The sequence below is a fragment of the Tamandua tetradactyla genome, chromosome 23, assembly GCF_023851605.1.
Source record: "Tamandua tetradactyla isolate mTamTet1 chromosome 23, mTamTet1.pri, whole genome shotgun sequence".
Lineage (NCBI taxonomy): Eukaryota > Metazoa > Chordata > Mammalia > Pilosa > Myrmecophagidae > Tamandua > Tamandua tetradactyla.
Window position 1 is genome coordinate 8,287,535 of NC_135349.1, and position 16,262 is coordinate 8,303,796.

General features: G+C 41.8%; 1 pseudogene; it reads right to left on the reverse strand.

The window, feature by feature from the left end:
- Positions 1–1,538: 1,538 nt before the first annotated feature.
- On the reverse strand, positions 1,539–3,569 carry LOC143666470 (sodium-dependent phosphate transport protein 2B pseudogene; annotated as a pseudogene).
- Between the last annotated feature and the right edge of the window lie 12,693 nt (positions 3,570–16,262).

Genomic DNA, 16,262 nt, shown 5'->3' on the forward strand with positions numbered 1-16,262 from the left:
AAGTTCACTCACAGATGAGAAATGGGACTGCAGGAGGTCAGGAGATGTGGAGGAAAGAATACAACACGGGGCTCTAGAAGGCAGCGGGGACAAGAACGATGAGTCCCTTGGGCCCACTGACACAGGAGGGCGTCACCACTCCCTGACAATCACAGTTCTGTGGTTAGTTCAGATGTGCCCCGATCTCCGCCGTCTTGAGTCAAGTTCAGAGCTTGTGAGTCTGCAGAAACAGCGGGAATCAAAGTTTATCTATGAGGAAATGGGGGAAAGTTTGGAAAGATGTTCTAGCTTAGATTATGATATATGCATATATGGATGGAGGGAGGGAGGGAAGGAAGGATGGACGGATGGAAGCTGACCACTAAAAGTGGGATCAGAAAGTCACCTTTAGGTGCGCAGAGTGAGAAGGAGGCAGAAATGCAGAACAATTCTATGCTCTGATGCTCTCTGGAAGTCAAGGTGACAGCAGTGGAGGGAAAGGACTTAGAGAGCCTGCTTATCTTCTTCCACTTGACCCAACATTCTATAGTGGACAGTGCTTGGTTTTAACTGTATCTCACAGATGGTTTCTAAATTAGCCAAATTAAGAACTTGAGGTTGTTTTGGCAGATAAATCATCTCCCTCAAATATTAATTATTCCCTAGCCCTTGTCCTCCATCTGCCAACCTTGGGAATAGGACACACCTGCTCTCCTTATTTTGAGTAGCCTGGAGCACCAGGCAGGCGAGACAAAGCACATCCTGAACTTCTCTTTGTGCCTTAGACAGGGCTCCCACTCCAGAAACTTTCTAGCCCCAGCAGAGCCTAAGCTGCTTCACCCTTGTCAGATAAAAACAAATGGAATAGTCATTGTTCGGGTGTTGAGAACAGCAGGTGAGCCTCCTGGAGCAGCCCCACCTGCTGAAGTAATTTGGGGAGCAATGGTAAACTGGAAAGACCCAAAATGTAGACTCCTCTAAGTATCTTTGAGCTACAAATATTTATACTGTTTCCAGAGATTGGGCTGGTCTGGACAAGGGTGTCTGGGAGCAGCTGCCCTTGTCCTGCCTCTTGATTGAAGCCAGTCTTTGACAGTTATGTTTGAGCTTTATCACAATAAAAGAAAGTATAAATAACTCTGTACATGTCTGAATAAATACAGCATTTACACATGTGCCCTTAAGAACCTTCCATAAATTCCCCTCTGGGCCCTTTAGTTCTGAAGAGAATGGTTTGAGTCTGAAGCCAGGTTCTATCAACCAACCCAGCCTGTGTGCAGGAGAGGGCATGATCACTTACATAGCCAGGTTTCATTGTCAAATTCTCTTTCAGTGTTGTCCTGCATCGTCCTGGGAGAGGAGGACCAGGGGAGCAGGGCCTGCAAAAGATGACCCTGCAGGCAGACGTGCTGGACTCAGGGGAACCCGAGTTAGGACTGATGTCAACATCATTTCTTCATGGGTCACAGATCCCTAAAATGTATTGTAAGGCATGCAGAACCTAGAAGGACCTAAGTAGTAGGACTGGGGGTCCCCTTCTCCCACCTCTGGGTAGCCTCCTAAAAGGCTGTAGAACTGGAGATGGACTTTGCACCCATGGTATCGTCTTGAGACTTGACCCCATCCTGAGCCTCTGTGTTCAAGGCCATGTCATTGAAGGCCTCTAGGGCCTTGATAGGGATATCCTTAGAGGGCTCCTGCATTTCCTCAGGTCTTCGCAGCGCTTGCTGCAGCAGCAGCGACTGGGGCAGCTGCACAGCATACAGCACATACGAGAGCAGCAGCAGGAGCACCTCTTGCAGCAGCTGGTGAACAGGGAGATGAGGCTGTCCCAGGGCTTCAGCAAGTGCATCCACAAGGGCAGGATGTTCCAGTTTTCGAGCTTCCTGGCCAGGACACACAGGCAGCAGGACTGCGGGATCCTCAGGGGCACCACCAGGAGGAGCAGGAAGATGATGGGCACCCCCACAACCACCAGCACGGGCCAGCCACTCAGCGAGAGCCCAAACACTGCCAGTGGGATCAGGAAGAAGAAGAAGATCAGGTAGAAAGCAACCAGCCAGGGGTACTTTGCTGAGATGCTGCCCAGCCCCTTGGCCAGCAGATGGGCAGGTGGATGAACGGGATCGGGTACCAAGGGAAGATGCCTGAGATGTTGAAGAAGAAGCGGCACACAGCGATCTGGAGGGAGCTCCTTAATGTGTTGCCTGGACTGGTCAAGGCGGATAGGATGGCAGTGGTGGTGGTGCCGATGTTGGAGGCCTCTTGGTGGTTATCACACTTAGGTCAATCGGTGGGGTCAAGGCAGGCATGAACACGGAACTGCTTTGTATGATGAAGATCATGTCTGCCCCCACAAGGATGGCCAGGTAGCCAGTGACGCAAACAGAGGGAAAGGGTGTGTCAGTATTGAGGTTCTTTTTGATGACAATTGTGACTTGTCCCCTGAACACAGAGTTCAGGAGCTTGACAGTCATGTACAGGCAGCCACAGAGGGCAAGCAGGGAGAATGCCAGCATGATACCTATGACCAGATCTGGGAGGTTGACATTGACAAAGATGTGCCGACATTTGGCAATATTTTCCTTCTGGGTCACATTCTTGAGGGTCCAGCCCTGAAAATGATCCATCCAACAGAGGGAAGGGGAGGTGTAGTTCTTGGATGAGGGGACAGTGACGTTCATCTCACCCACCTCGCTCACCAGGTGGTACCAAATCTCGATGAGACTCTTGTCTTTGGCTGCTTCATCTTTCAGTTCGATTTGGTTGACACCCTTTTTATCCAGCGGGACAATGAGTTGCATGAAAGGATCCGTGATGACTTTCAGAAGTTCTGGGGCGTCTTCTCCATTTCTCAGGTAGAAGGTCTCCACCCCAAGATTGGTTAGGATCTCCAGGTGGTGGGTGGCCGCCTCCAGGAGCAAAAGCATAAACACAGAGAGCCAGTTGAAGAAGTTGTGGACCGTGGCACCTGGAAAGGCCCTTCTGAACTCATTTCTGTCTCCTGCCTGCGTGAGCACCATGATGGGGTTGGTGATTGAGGTCCCGATGTTGGCACCTATGATAACGGGGATGGCAGCCAGCATGGTCAACAGTGAGGAGGCCACCATGCTGACAATGATGGACGTGGATGTGCTGGAACTTTGAATCAGGATGGTCACCAACATCTGAATCACCAGCCCTGCCACAAGGTTGGACATTATAGAGTTGTTGCTGAAGAACTTCCCAGCCACCTTTCCTTCAACCAGCTGGAAGACGTTGCCGAGGACATCCAAGAAGCGCATGAACAGGTAGAGAAATCCCAGAAGGAGGATGAATTTTTCAATCCCTTACAAGATACATAGAATCTTCCCTTTGGTGCCTCTCTCTGACCATTTGATCCCTTTGTCCTGAAACTCAGGCTGGTTCCAGGTATTTTCCATCTCTGCAGGCTCCTCTATCAGAGCCATGGTAGAATATTTGGCAGAAGTTTGATTTGGTTACAGGGGACCCAGAGGCATATTTGGTGGTCTCTTTACCTTTTGCAGACATGGACTGCTGACCAGTGGTCCCTTCAATGTATTTATTGGGCATTTTCCACCTCAAGCCAAGACACCCTGGTCGTTCTGAACACAAATTTGAAAGCCATCCAGGCCTGAGTCTCCCTTCTGTCTCTGCTGAGTCTAGGCCCACCAGGCTATTTTGAGGCTAAAAGGAAATAAAAATCAATGCATCATCAAGGCAGTGCTTTCTTTCTGAAGACTGTGGTATCCTGGGGCTGGCTGCTGGCTATCTTTCATCCACAAGGCACATGGAATCTCCTGGTCTCTCCTTTCACTTCCAGTTTCTGTTGATGTTTAGCTTCTGGCTACTCCATCTTTGGTTTTTCTATATGGTCTTCTTTTTTTTTACATGGGCAGGCACTGGGAATCGAACCCGGGTCTTCTGGCGTGGCAGGCGCGCATTCTTGCCTGCTGAGCCGCCGTGGCCCGCCCTATGTGGTCTTCTTTAGAAAATACTTGTAAGAAAATTGGGGCTTAGATTGTAAGCTTTTATAGCAATTACATTTAGTCTGGAGTTGTGATATTTCCAGATTCTGAGATGCTGTGCTATATGTGTATAACCTGGTATTTCCCTGGAACTCTGGATTCCTGTGTGACGCCTAAGACTCTGAGTTGGAGTTCAGCAGCTCTGAAAGTCAGCATTGCTGCATACAACTGTTAAGGGCTTCAATTAAGAACGAAGCTGATCTGGTTGGGACGAAGGTAATCAGAATACAGGGCCAAGGAAGATAGTGTCTGTATTTTAGAGCTTCACCTACTATATGAGACCAAAGGAAGAGAGGTTTATTTTGTTCAAAACCTCAATTTTCTAGAGTGTCAATGACTGAGAGATTCCAAACAGAGTCCAGAGGTTATCCTGGAGGTTATTTTTACACATTAAATAGATATCATCTTGTTAGTCAAGATGTAATGGAGAGGCTGGAGGGAACTGCCTGGAAATGTAGAGTTGTGTTCCAGTAGCCATGTATCTTGAGGATGATTAAATAATGATATAGCTTTTACAATGTGACTGTGTGACTGTGAAAACCTTGTGTCTGATGCTCCTTTTATCTACCTTGTCAACAGATGAGTAGAACATATGGAATAAAAATAAATAATAGGGGGAACAAATGTAAAATAAATTTAGTAGATTAAAATGCTGGTGATCAATGAAGGAGAGAGGTAAGGGGTAGGTATGTATGAATTTTTTTTCTGTTTTCTTTTTATTTCTTTTTCTGAATTGATGCAAATTTTCTAAGAAATCGTGATGATGAATACACACACACACAAAAAAAACAACCCTCAATTTTCTGTAGCACACAATATAACTCAATATGCCTGGATAGCTCATTTAAGCAAACCGAGCATTTGGAGCCCAGAGTGGGAACAAGTCTTTGTAATTCTGTATAGCTTAATGTAATACCTGGATATGTCCCAAAGTGTTGGGTAGATAAATAAAAAGTATTGGTGAAGTCTCTTAAGGGACAGGAGAAGAAATGTGGAACTATTAAACTTTCTCACCTGGGACACCCCTGATACTTTCTCAAACATTAGGGACTCCTAAGTCAATAGGCCAAGCTCTTGATCTTGAGGCTTACTCTTATGACATCTTTTTCTGTAGTGGAAAAACTAAGCCTGCCTATGATTATGCCTAAGAGTTAGGTCCAAAAAACCCTTTTTATTGCTCAGATATAAATTCTCTCTCCCTAAGCCCAACTCGATAAGGAAAATCACTACGCCCCCTCCCCCTACATGGGACATGGTATCCAGGAATGAAAGTCTTCCTGGAAATGTGGGGCATGACTCCCAGGGATGAGCTTAGTCCTGACATCATGAGATCAACAACACCTTCCTGACCAAAAAGGGGAAAAGAAAAGTAACAAAATAAGGTATCAGTGGGTAAGAGAGTTCAATTAGAGTCAAGAGGCTATTCTGGAGGCTACTCTTATGCAAGTTTCAGCTAGATAGTGCTGATTGCTGTGGTTTGTCAAACCCCAACCGGTATCATTCCTGTTAACCCCAAAGAACACCCAGGGCTCTATCTGGGATCCTCCAAATGTTTCACGCACCAAGTTTACTTTCCAGAAACCTATAACCTCTAGATGGTAATAGGGCAGGTAAGTCCTGAAAACCAGAGGGGCCAGCCTCTGAAAGACATCACCTAGTTCCATCCCTATCGAATACCGTCAAGATCCCTTTCCCACATGAAGACGTTAGAATGAGCATAGCCCAAATATCCTTAAAGACTGGGAGGAGGATCAAAGGAGAAGGAGTTAGAACAGAGAAGACAAGATTTAAGGAACGAGTATGACTGCTGAATCATTATATTGATATTTCTTTTAGTCTCCAGTGTCTTGGAGCAGCTAGAAGGAAAAGCCTGAGACTGTGGAACTATAACCCATACCAAACTTTGGAATGTGTTCTGTAACAACTGTTTAAAATATACTTTGAAATTTATTGCTTTTTGTGTTTATGTTATATTTCACAATAAAAAATGTTAAGAATTCATGCTGCATAAAAACCATCTGAAGTAGGCAATGACTAGTTCACAACATCAACCATAGTGCGCATACAGCCCCATGATCAAATTTAGAACATTTTCATTACTCAAGAAAAGAAGCAAAAATTAAAAAGAAAACCCTAATCCTCTCTTACTTCTTATCCTCCCATATTATTGTTCCAGAGATTGGTGTGGTACATTTGTTACTGTTGATGAAAGAGTACGAAGATATTATTGTTGACTATAGTCCATAGTTTTTTGTTAATTAAAAAAATATATATATATATATGTGGATCTTCCTGGCAACGTGGGACAGAAATCCCAGAATGAGCTGAGACCCAGCATCAAGGGATTGAGAAAACCTTCTCGACCAAAAGGGGGAAGAGTGAAATGAGACGAAGTGTCAATGGCTGAGAGATTCCAAACAGAGTCGAGAGGTCATCCTGGAGGTTATTCTTACGCATTAAGTAGATATCATCTTGTTATCCAAGATGTAATGGAAAGGCTGGAGGGAACTGCCTGAAAATGTAGAGCTGTGTTCCAGTAGCCATGTTTCGTGATGATGCTTGAATAATGATATAGCTTTCACAGTGTGGCTGTGTGATTGTGAAAACCTTGTGTCTCATGCTCCTTTTATCTACCTTGTCAACAGATGAGTAGAACATACAGAATAAAAATAAATAATAGGGGGAACAAATGTTAAAATAAATTTAGTTTGAAATGCTAGTGATCAATGAAAGGGAGGGGTGAGGGGTATGGCATGTAAAATTTTTTTTTTCTGCTTTCCTTTTCTTTTTCTGTTGTCTTTTTATTTCTTTTTCTGAATTGATGCAAATGTTCTAAGAAATGATCATGATGATGAATATGCAACTATGTGATGATATTGTGAATTACTGATTATGTATGTAAAACGGAATGAGCATATATTAAGAATGTTTGTGTTTCTTTCTTGTAATTTTTTTAAATTAAAAAATATATATGTGTAACAAACGCAAACATTCTTAACTTTTGATCATTCCATTCTACATATATAATCAGTAATTCACAATATTATCACATAGTTGCATATTCATCATCATGATCATTTCAGTACATAGTTTTTGATAGGTACATTTTCCCCTCTACTGTTAACTCCTCATAACGGTGTCCTACATCTCCTCTAGTTCATGAAAGAACTTTTTAATGTTTGTACAGTTACGCACAGTCACCGGCCACCACAAGATTCACTGTTCCACATTCCCACGTCTTAACCTCCACTTCCCTTCTGGTGACATACGTGACCCTAACTTCCCCTTCTCACCACACTCACACACCTGTTAATTAGCCTCACAATAACACGCTGCCGTCACCTCTGTCCATTTGCACACTTTTAAATTCACCCTAGTTAAACATTCTGCACATAGTAAGCAACCACAGAGATGCCAATTTTTGCTATGTTGATACCCCTGATTGCCCTTTTTTTTTTTTTTATGGAGAAGTTGAATGTTTTATTGTTATTAAAGGGTTTCTGCTTTGGCTGTAAGGATGTTGCTTCGCTGTATGAAACCAGCACCAGCAGACGTGGTAGAGCACTGCTCCTCACCTAACCGCCTACAACCAACACAAACGTATCTCCACTCCCAGTTATTCCCCATGAAAATATGCAAGTATTTTCACCCAAATCCAGGATTGAGGTAAACAAGTTACCATATCATGTAAGGCTTAAGATAACAATGTTACCCGAGCATTGTATAATTTTTACAAGTAGTTTTTACCTCAGATAATTTCATGAATCTTGAATACAATAACTAGAACCTGGTCTAAATCATTGGGTGGTGAGAAAAAGATGCAAATTGTGTTTATCTGCTATCATTAGAAAATTAAAGAGTATTTTCCTTTCAATAGTGTAGTTGGAGTAAGTTCTGTTTGCCTATCAGTATTGCTAGAAGTTGCTATTATAAATTTCGGTCCACCAGTAATTTAAAATATTGCTGAATTAAGTTGTTTCAGACTAGTTTATTTAGGGCTTCCATTTTCACTCTTCAATAGATTTTATGTATTTCTCACAGGCTTCTTCACTCATTAGTTCATCAAGTTCTGAAGGATTACTCAGTGTCACCTTGATCAGTCAACCATCTTTGTAACAAGATTTGTTGACCAAAAAAAAAAAAAAGAACTTCATTAATTTCTGTTACTTCTCCTGATAGAGGAGAATAAAGTTCACTAGCAGCTTTCACACTTTCCGTTTTGCTTAATTTTGTCCCAACCTGGGAAGACTACAGTGAACGACAGCTCCCAAAGCTTCCTGTGCAAAGTTGCTGGTTCCCACTGTTCCAGGACCCTTTTCTGGCGTTACCGGTTCACGCTGGTCTGTGAGTTTCTGCAGCGACAGCAGGGGAGCGGGTGCGCAGCGGCCGCCTCCAGCCCCCAGCAGGGGGCAGGTGGGCGCAGAGGTCGAGGGCGAAGTCAGGTTCGCAGGAGTGCTGCGTTTTGGGGTGGGGGTGGCGCATGGTCCGGGAATCGAACTGGGTCTCCCTCGTGGAAGGCGAGCATTCTACCACTGAACCACCCGTGCACCCTTGCCTTTATTATTTTTAGAATTTCTTTAATTTCTGTTTGCTTGCTCTATTCTGCCTTCTCGGTATATAACTTGCTAAACTTTTATTTATTAATTGTTTTCTTTTTTTTTTTTTTTCACATGGGCAGGCACTGGGAATCGAACCCGGGTCCTCTGGCATGGCAGGCAAGCATTCTTGCCTGCTGAGCCACCATGGCCTGCCCTATTTTTTTATTCTTGACATGACTAGCTAGGTAATTCATTTTCAGCCTTTCTTGACATCTTATAAAAGCATTCAGGAAAAAAAAACAATCACCTTTCGAATGTGATTGTGACCAAATCCCACAAGTTTTGATTTGTTGTATTTTATTATTGCTCAGTTCAGAGTAATTTTCTAATTTTCATTACAATTTCTTCTTTGACCTGTGTGTTCAGAAATGTATTGCTTAATTTCCAAAAATTGGGGCGTTTCTATTTTATTATTTAGCTATAGATTTCCACCTCAATTGTACTGTGGGCAGAGATCGTGCACTGTGTGATTTCAGTCGTTCGCAATTTGTTGGGATATCCTTTATGGTCTTGAATATGGGCTATTTTGCTAAACGTCCCATCTGCACTTGAAAATAATGTATATTCTACAACTGTTGGGTCCAGTTTTCTGCATATATCAACTTGCTCAAGCTCGTTAATTGTATTATTAAAATATTTTATATTAGAACTGATATCTTTTGGTCTTTTTGTACCATCTGTTTCTGAGAGAAGTATGTTAAAATCTGCCTGTATGATTATAGAAATTTATTTATGGTATGATTTATTTATTTACTGTGTGATGTATTTATTTCTCCTGGTAGTCTTGTCAATGTTTGGCTTATATATTGAGGTAATATTATTAAATGTATATAAATTTAGAATAGTTATATCTTCCTGGTAGGCCGACGCTTTTATAATAAAATGTCCTTTATGTTTAGTAATAGTTTTTGCCTCAAAGTGTTCTGTGTCTGATAGTCATATAGTCACTTCAGTTCTTGTTCAGTAAGTGTTTACATAGCATTCTTTTCCCCCTTCTTTTATTTCAGCCTTTCTATAGTCTTATGTTTAGGATACGTCTCTTGTAAAGTAGCACTGTCTTTTACTAGGATAATTTAACTGGTCCATCTTTAATGTAATTACTGATATATTTGTTTTAAAACTATTTATTTTCTGTTTTTCCACCTGAGCTGTGTTCCTTTTCTCCTCTTTTCTTGCCTTGTTTTGCATTAAGTATTTTTAAATATTCAATTTTCCTCTATCAGCTTCTTATACCTTATTTTATTGTTATTTTAATGTCTAACCTAGAGGTTATAACATTTATCCTTGAATTATTAAAATCTAATATAAATTAATCCTTTCACCAAAACAAGAGATGGATGGACACTTCAACTCTATTTGCTCTCCTCTTGCATTTTGTATTATGGCATGTATTAGCTAGAGTTCTCTAGAGAAACAGAATCAGTAGGAGATACCTGTAAATAAAAAATTTATAAAAGCATCTCATGTAACCATGGGGATGTAGAGTCCAAAGTCCACCAACGTGGTCATGATTTAAGTCCATGACCTTATAGCAACAGACAGGCCAGCGCTTGCCTGACCAGACGACCGGGCACCACCACCTGGCCGAGTTGACACATGAACCTGACCATGACATGGTGTTTGTGAATTTTTTTTTCTTTTTTTTCTTTTTTTTGCTCTGTTTTTCTTATCCTGCCCAGTATGTGGGGGTGTTTGTGAATTTTATTTCCATATTTACTTTAAACCCCATGCATTTTGAATATTTTTGAGATAATAAATAAATTCATATTTGCCACAAATATATTATTTTGGTTGCTAATTATTCCTTCCTGTGTCTCTGAGCCTCCTTCTGGTATCATTTTTCTTTCTGCCCTTAGTGTTTTTTTTCAAGTGTACATTCTACTGGTAAAGAAATCTCTGGGTTTGTTTGCCTGAAAATGTTTTTATTTCACTTTTATTCTTGAATGATATAGTCACTGGGTATAGAATTCTAGGATGACAGTTTATTCTTTCATCACTTTGCATAATTCTGTATTCTGATTTGTCCTTTTGTGACTCCTTTGAAAATAAATAGTCTTTTTACCCACCTCTGGTTTGGTATCAGTAGCCTTCCTGTGATGTACCTCCGTGTGGTTTTCTTTGTATTTACCCTGCTTGGGTTTTGTAGCACTTCTTGAACCAGTGGCCTGATTTCTTTAATAAATTTTGGAAAGTCCTGGGTTCTCATCTCTTCATATGTTACTTTTTCCCTCTTCTGTTGGGGCTTCAATAATGTATTTGTTAGACTTTTTTTTTACTAGATCCCACGTTTTATATTCTTTTTTGTAGCTTACCATCCTTTTATCTTTCTATGCTCTGATTTGGATATTTTCTTATGGTCTACTTTCTGATTTGCTAATTCCCTCTTGAACTGTGTAACCTGCTGGTAAACATCTCTATTGAATTATTCATTTTAATAATAATTTTTATGCGTTTTTCAGAACCAGAAATTATTTTTCAGAACCAGAAATTATTTTTGATCCTTAGTTTTCCATTTTTTGCTGCATCTCTCTATCTTGCCATTTAATTCCTAGAACATATTAATGATAGTTATTTTTTCCTAAAACATATTAATGATAGTTATTTTAAAGTTCATTTCTAATAACTCCAATGTTTGGATCTCCTTTGGGTCTGTTTCTTTTTCTTTTCTTTTTTTTTTCTGTTAATTCTTCTCTGTTTGCATGCCTGGTTAGTTTTGATTGAACTCTAGACAGGGTGGCAGGTAGCCTAGATTCTCTTTCTTGATCCAGGTGTGGATGTGAGGATGTTTGCCTCATGATGAGTTACTGAGCCATATATTTTCTTTTTTGCATGGACAGGTACTGGGAATCAAACCCAGGTCTCCAGCTTGGCAGGCAAGAATTCTGCCACTGAGCCACCATCATACTGCCCCATATATTAATTTTACAATAGTCTTATGCAACTTTTTGTATTTGTGCTATGTTTTACAATGTAAACCTGGGGGGGGGGGGAGAAGTAATTGGGTGAAGAACATCTAGGCTAGCTCAGAACTCCAATTCTTGTCTCCCACCCCCATAAAACTTACCTTGCTGCTAATGCTCTCGTCACATTTTTGAAAAAAAGTCAATGGGCCCAGTAACAATTGCCGTAGTGGATAAAGACACAATCTTTATGTTACTTATAAGAGACACACCTAAAATACTGGAAAAGAGAAAGATTGAAAGTAAAAGGATGGAAAAAGATATGCCATGTCAACATCAAATGAAAGAAAAGAGGCTGGGCTATTATTAATGCCAAAGTAGACTTTGAAGGGAACAAAACATTACTAGACCTAAAGTGGGACATTTCACAACGAAAAAGGATTAAGGCATCAGGAAGATACAATTCTAAATTTGTATTTACCCAATAATACAGCCTCAATGTCTATAAAGAAAACATTGATAGAATTATGAGTAGAAATAGATACTCAAGCATCGTGCGAGAGAATTTAACATACCTCTCCCAGTAACAGAGGGGCAGTGGTGTTATAAATCCCGCATCAGCAAACTGTGGCCCTTAAATAATAATAATAATAAAGGTTTGTTGGAATACAGTCATACCCATTCATTTACAAATTGCTAGGAGCTGCTTTAGTGCTGCAATGGTCGAGTTCGATAATTGCTCAGAGACTGTGTGACCCACAAAGCCTGAAATATTTGTTATATGACCCTTTACAGAAAAAGTGTGCTGGCACCTGATTTAAAAGATTCTGCACAACACGCCTTATAAACGTCACCTGAATGTCACACACAGCAGCCTGTCTGCAGTCTCTGTCAGCTTTCTTAGACGTGGTATTCTCCACGATAAGATCCTAGAGAGAAGGAAACCCCGAGAGGTGAGCTGGGGCTTTTCCTGGAGGCATTTGTGCCCGCTTGGCTGACTGGAGAGCAGTTGCTGAGAAATCAAGCAGAGCTTTGGGCAGTTTTATGGGGGTGGGAGACAAGAATTGGAGTTCTGAGCTAGCCTAGAAAAGGTCAGGGGTAGTGGTTCATATTTTCTGGGTTCCCCAAAAGAGTGGCAGTGAACTGAAACCAGAATAAAATCAAAACCAGCTTCTAACTGTGGAGCCTGGCTCTTGGCCAAAACCCTACCTGTGATCGTTCATGCCTGATGGGGAAAGCTGCCCTTCCCGTGTGGACTCGCTGGGTGCCAGCCCCCGGCAGGGCATCGGGCAGCCCAGGCTGCCACCACAGCCCCCTCTGGACCTGTTTGTGGTGCCGTGAAGAGGCCCAGCCTCCGTGCTTCTGGAACCAGCAGCGCTAAGGGTCACAGGGCAGGAAGCAAACATTTTACAAACAGCTTGTGACTTTTGGTGCACTCACAAATGGTGTCACCACAACTTCCATCTCTTAGTTTCAGGACCACTGTTTCCTTCCTCTTGGATTCATTTATTAGCTTTAGTGATTTTTTTTAAGGCTCTAACTCATTCATTTCTGTATTTTATCTTTTTAAACAGCTTTATTAAGGTATGATTGACATGCCATAAATTATCCATTTTGAGTGTACAATTCAATGATTTATTTTTTTTGGTCAGTTTACAGGGTTGTGTAACCATCACCACAATCCAATTTTAGAACATTCCCGTAACCCCAGGAAAGATCCCGCGTGCCCGTTTGTAGTCACTCATGTTTTCTTTGTTAATTTCTTCTTTCTGCTTTCCGTAAGTTTCAGTTTGTTGTTCCTTCTCACCAAGATTTGTCGAGGTGATGGCTAAGGGTGAGAGGAAAGGGCGGAGGATGAGAATTAGTTGCAGCCCCAAGACCGACTGCTGCAGTTGGGCTGCGGGTGATGCCACTAACCCCCTCCTCTGAGTGTTGTCTCAGGGGCAGGGGACCCCTCTGGGTCCACAGAGGAGCAGCGCCCTGAACCTGCATGGAAAAGTAGACCAGTGCAGTGCAAAGTGCAGCGTGGAGGCCGTGAGAATGTGTTTTGCAGATCTCCAGCTATAGGGATTGTCATTGACCAGTGGTCCCAGCTGCTGCACGCTGAAATCCGTCACAACGAGCCCACTCTCCCCTTGGAGTGGGACCAAACCCACGGGAATATTAGGGCTGGCCCTTTCCCAGGAGGCACAGGACTCCTCTGTTTGCCATCTTTGACTTGAGGACTTTCCAACTGTCTTGTCGAACTTTCCTTAGATTGCACAGTAGCCTGGACGCGCCCACAACCTTCCATCCCTGTCTCATTTCCTTGGGGTCATCCTTGCATCGCAGTCTGATGACTCTCCTGGCTCTACCTGGCTGCCTCCCCATTTTCTCCCAGAGGTGTGTCCTCTAATACAGTCTTTGCACTTTTAATCCTATCTTGGCTTCTGCTTCTTGGAGGACTGGACTGAGGCAGAGGCATACCAAAATCCTCTTTAATTTCCGTTAAGACCTCTGATTCATCCCTTGATGATATCTCAGCTGTAAAAGGGGGAAGGGGATAGGAAGAAAACTTAACACATAGAAAAATTGGGGGAATATACATACTTGAACTGTGATTGTCACCCAGTCATGGGATTTTAGGTGACTTTTTTTTTGTTGTTAATGGTTTTCCAAATTTTCTATAAAACCATGCATTACTTCTACCAATTAGGAGAAATTTATTATTTTACAAATAAATACATACAAGCCTTTATATTTACACTCAGGCTTTCCTGTCAAGTGATACTTTGCAAGGCTCATTGACACTGGAAATGGAAACGCCAACACATGAGAGGACAGTTCTCCTAGGTACTGCTGTAATGGGTGTCCCTGCTTCTGTCTCTTCCCCACCCCCTCGGCTCTGGGTTTCCATGAGGGAGCTAATCCTCCAAGGACACATGAACCCCTGCCAGGCTCCCCAGCCCTCCCCTCTCCTACCCCTCAATCCCTAAGAAGCCACCACCCACATCCCAATTCTTGCTGGCTGATTTTTTTTTTTTTTACTTTTTCTATTGTATAATATAACCTATATACAAAGCAAAGAAAGTAAAAAGCAATAGTTTTCAAAGCACTCTTCAACAAGTAGTTACTTGACAGCTCTCAGAGTTCATCATGGGCTCCCATACCATCCTCCCAGAATTTGTCATCGAGCTGCTCCTGAATATAGGAGGTTAGAAGGCATAAATATATATTTTTTTTATTAATTTTAAAAAAACAACAAACGAACAAAAACATTCTTGACTTATGATCATTCCATTCTACATATATAATCAGTAATTCACAATATCATCACATAGTTGCATACTCATCATCATGATCATTTCTTAGAACATTTGCATCAATTCAGAAAAGAAAGACAACAGAAAAAGAAATAAAATGAAAACAGAAAAAAAAAAAGATTATACATATCATACCCCTTACCCCTCCCTTTCATTGATCACTAGCATTTCGAACTAAATTTATTTTAACATTTGTTCCCCCTATTATTTATTTTTATTCCATATGTTCCTCTCATCTGTTGACAAGGTAGATAAAAGGAGCATCAGACACAAGGTTTTCACAATCACACAGTCACATTGTGAAAGCTTTATCATTATTCAATTATCCTCAAGAAACATGGCTACTGGAACACAGCTCTACATTTTCAGGCAGTTCGCTCCAGCCTCTCCATTACATCTTGAATAACAAGGTGATATCTACTTAATGCGTAAGAATAACCTCCAGGATAACCTCTTGACTGCTTGGAATCTCTCAGCCATTGACACTTTGTCTCATTTCACTCTAGAAGGCATAAATATTTTTTTATCATCACAATAGATTTTTTTTCTTTTTTATGAAAAACAAAATATATACAAAAAAGCAATAATTTCAAAGTACAGCACAACAATTAGTTGTAGAACATATTACAGAGTTTGACATGGGTCACAATTCCACAATTTTAGGTTTTTACTTCTAGCTGCTCTAAGATACTGGAGACTAAAATAAATATCAATTTAATGATTCAGCAATCACATTCTTTTGTTAAACCCTGCTTTCTCTGTATAACTCCACTATCACCTTTGATCTCTCTCCAACTCTTTAGGGGTATTTGGGCTGTGCCCATTCTAAATTTTTCACGTTGGAAGGGGCTGTCAATAATATGGGGTAGGGAGATGGAATTGGCTGATGTTCTGGAAAGGCTGGCCCCTCTAGGTGTCAGGACTTATCTGGTCCAGAGACCCATCTGGAGGTTGTAGTTTTCTGGAATGTTACTCTAGCTCATGGAACCTTTGTAGAATCTTTTAAATTGCCCTAGGTGTTTTTTAGGATTGGCTGGAATGAATTTGATTGGGTTTGACAAGTTAGGGTAGGTAGCAACATCTAACTCAAGTTTGTGTAAGAGTGACCTCCAGAGTAGCCTCTTGACTCCATGTGAACTCTCTCAACCACTGATACTTTATCAGTTACACTTCTTTCCCCCCTTTTGGTCAGGATCGAATTGTTGGTCCCACGATGCCAGGGCCGGACTCATCCCTGGGAGTCATCTCTCCCACTCCACCTGGGAGACTTTCACCCCTGTTGCCGGCTGATTTGATGGCCTGTGCATTATTGGGCAGAAGGGGGAGAGGAGGTATGGATGGCCAAGGGACAAGGCTTCCAGGTTTGATGCTCATACCAGCGCCCCCCAACCCCCCCAACCATACCCCCACCCCTAGCCCCCGGCCCCCGCACAGCCTCGGGACCCGCCGAAGCCC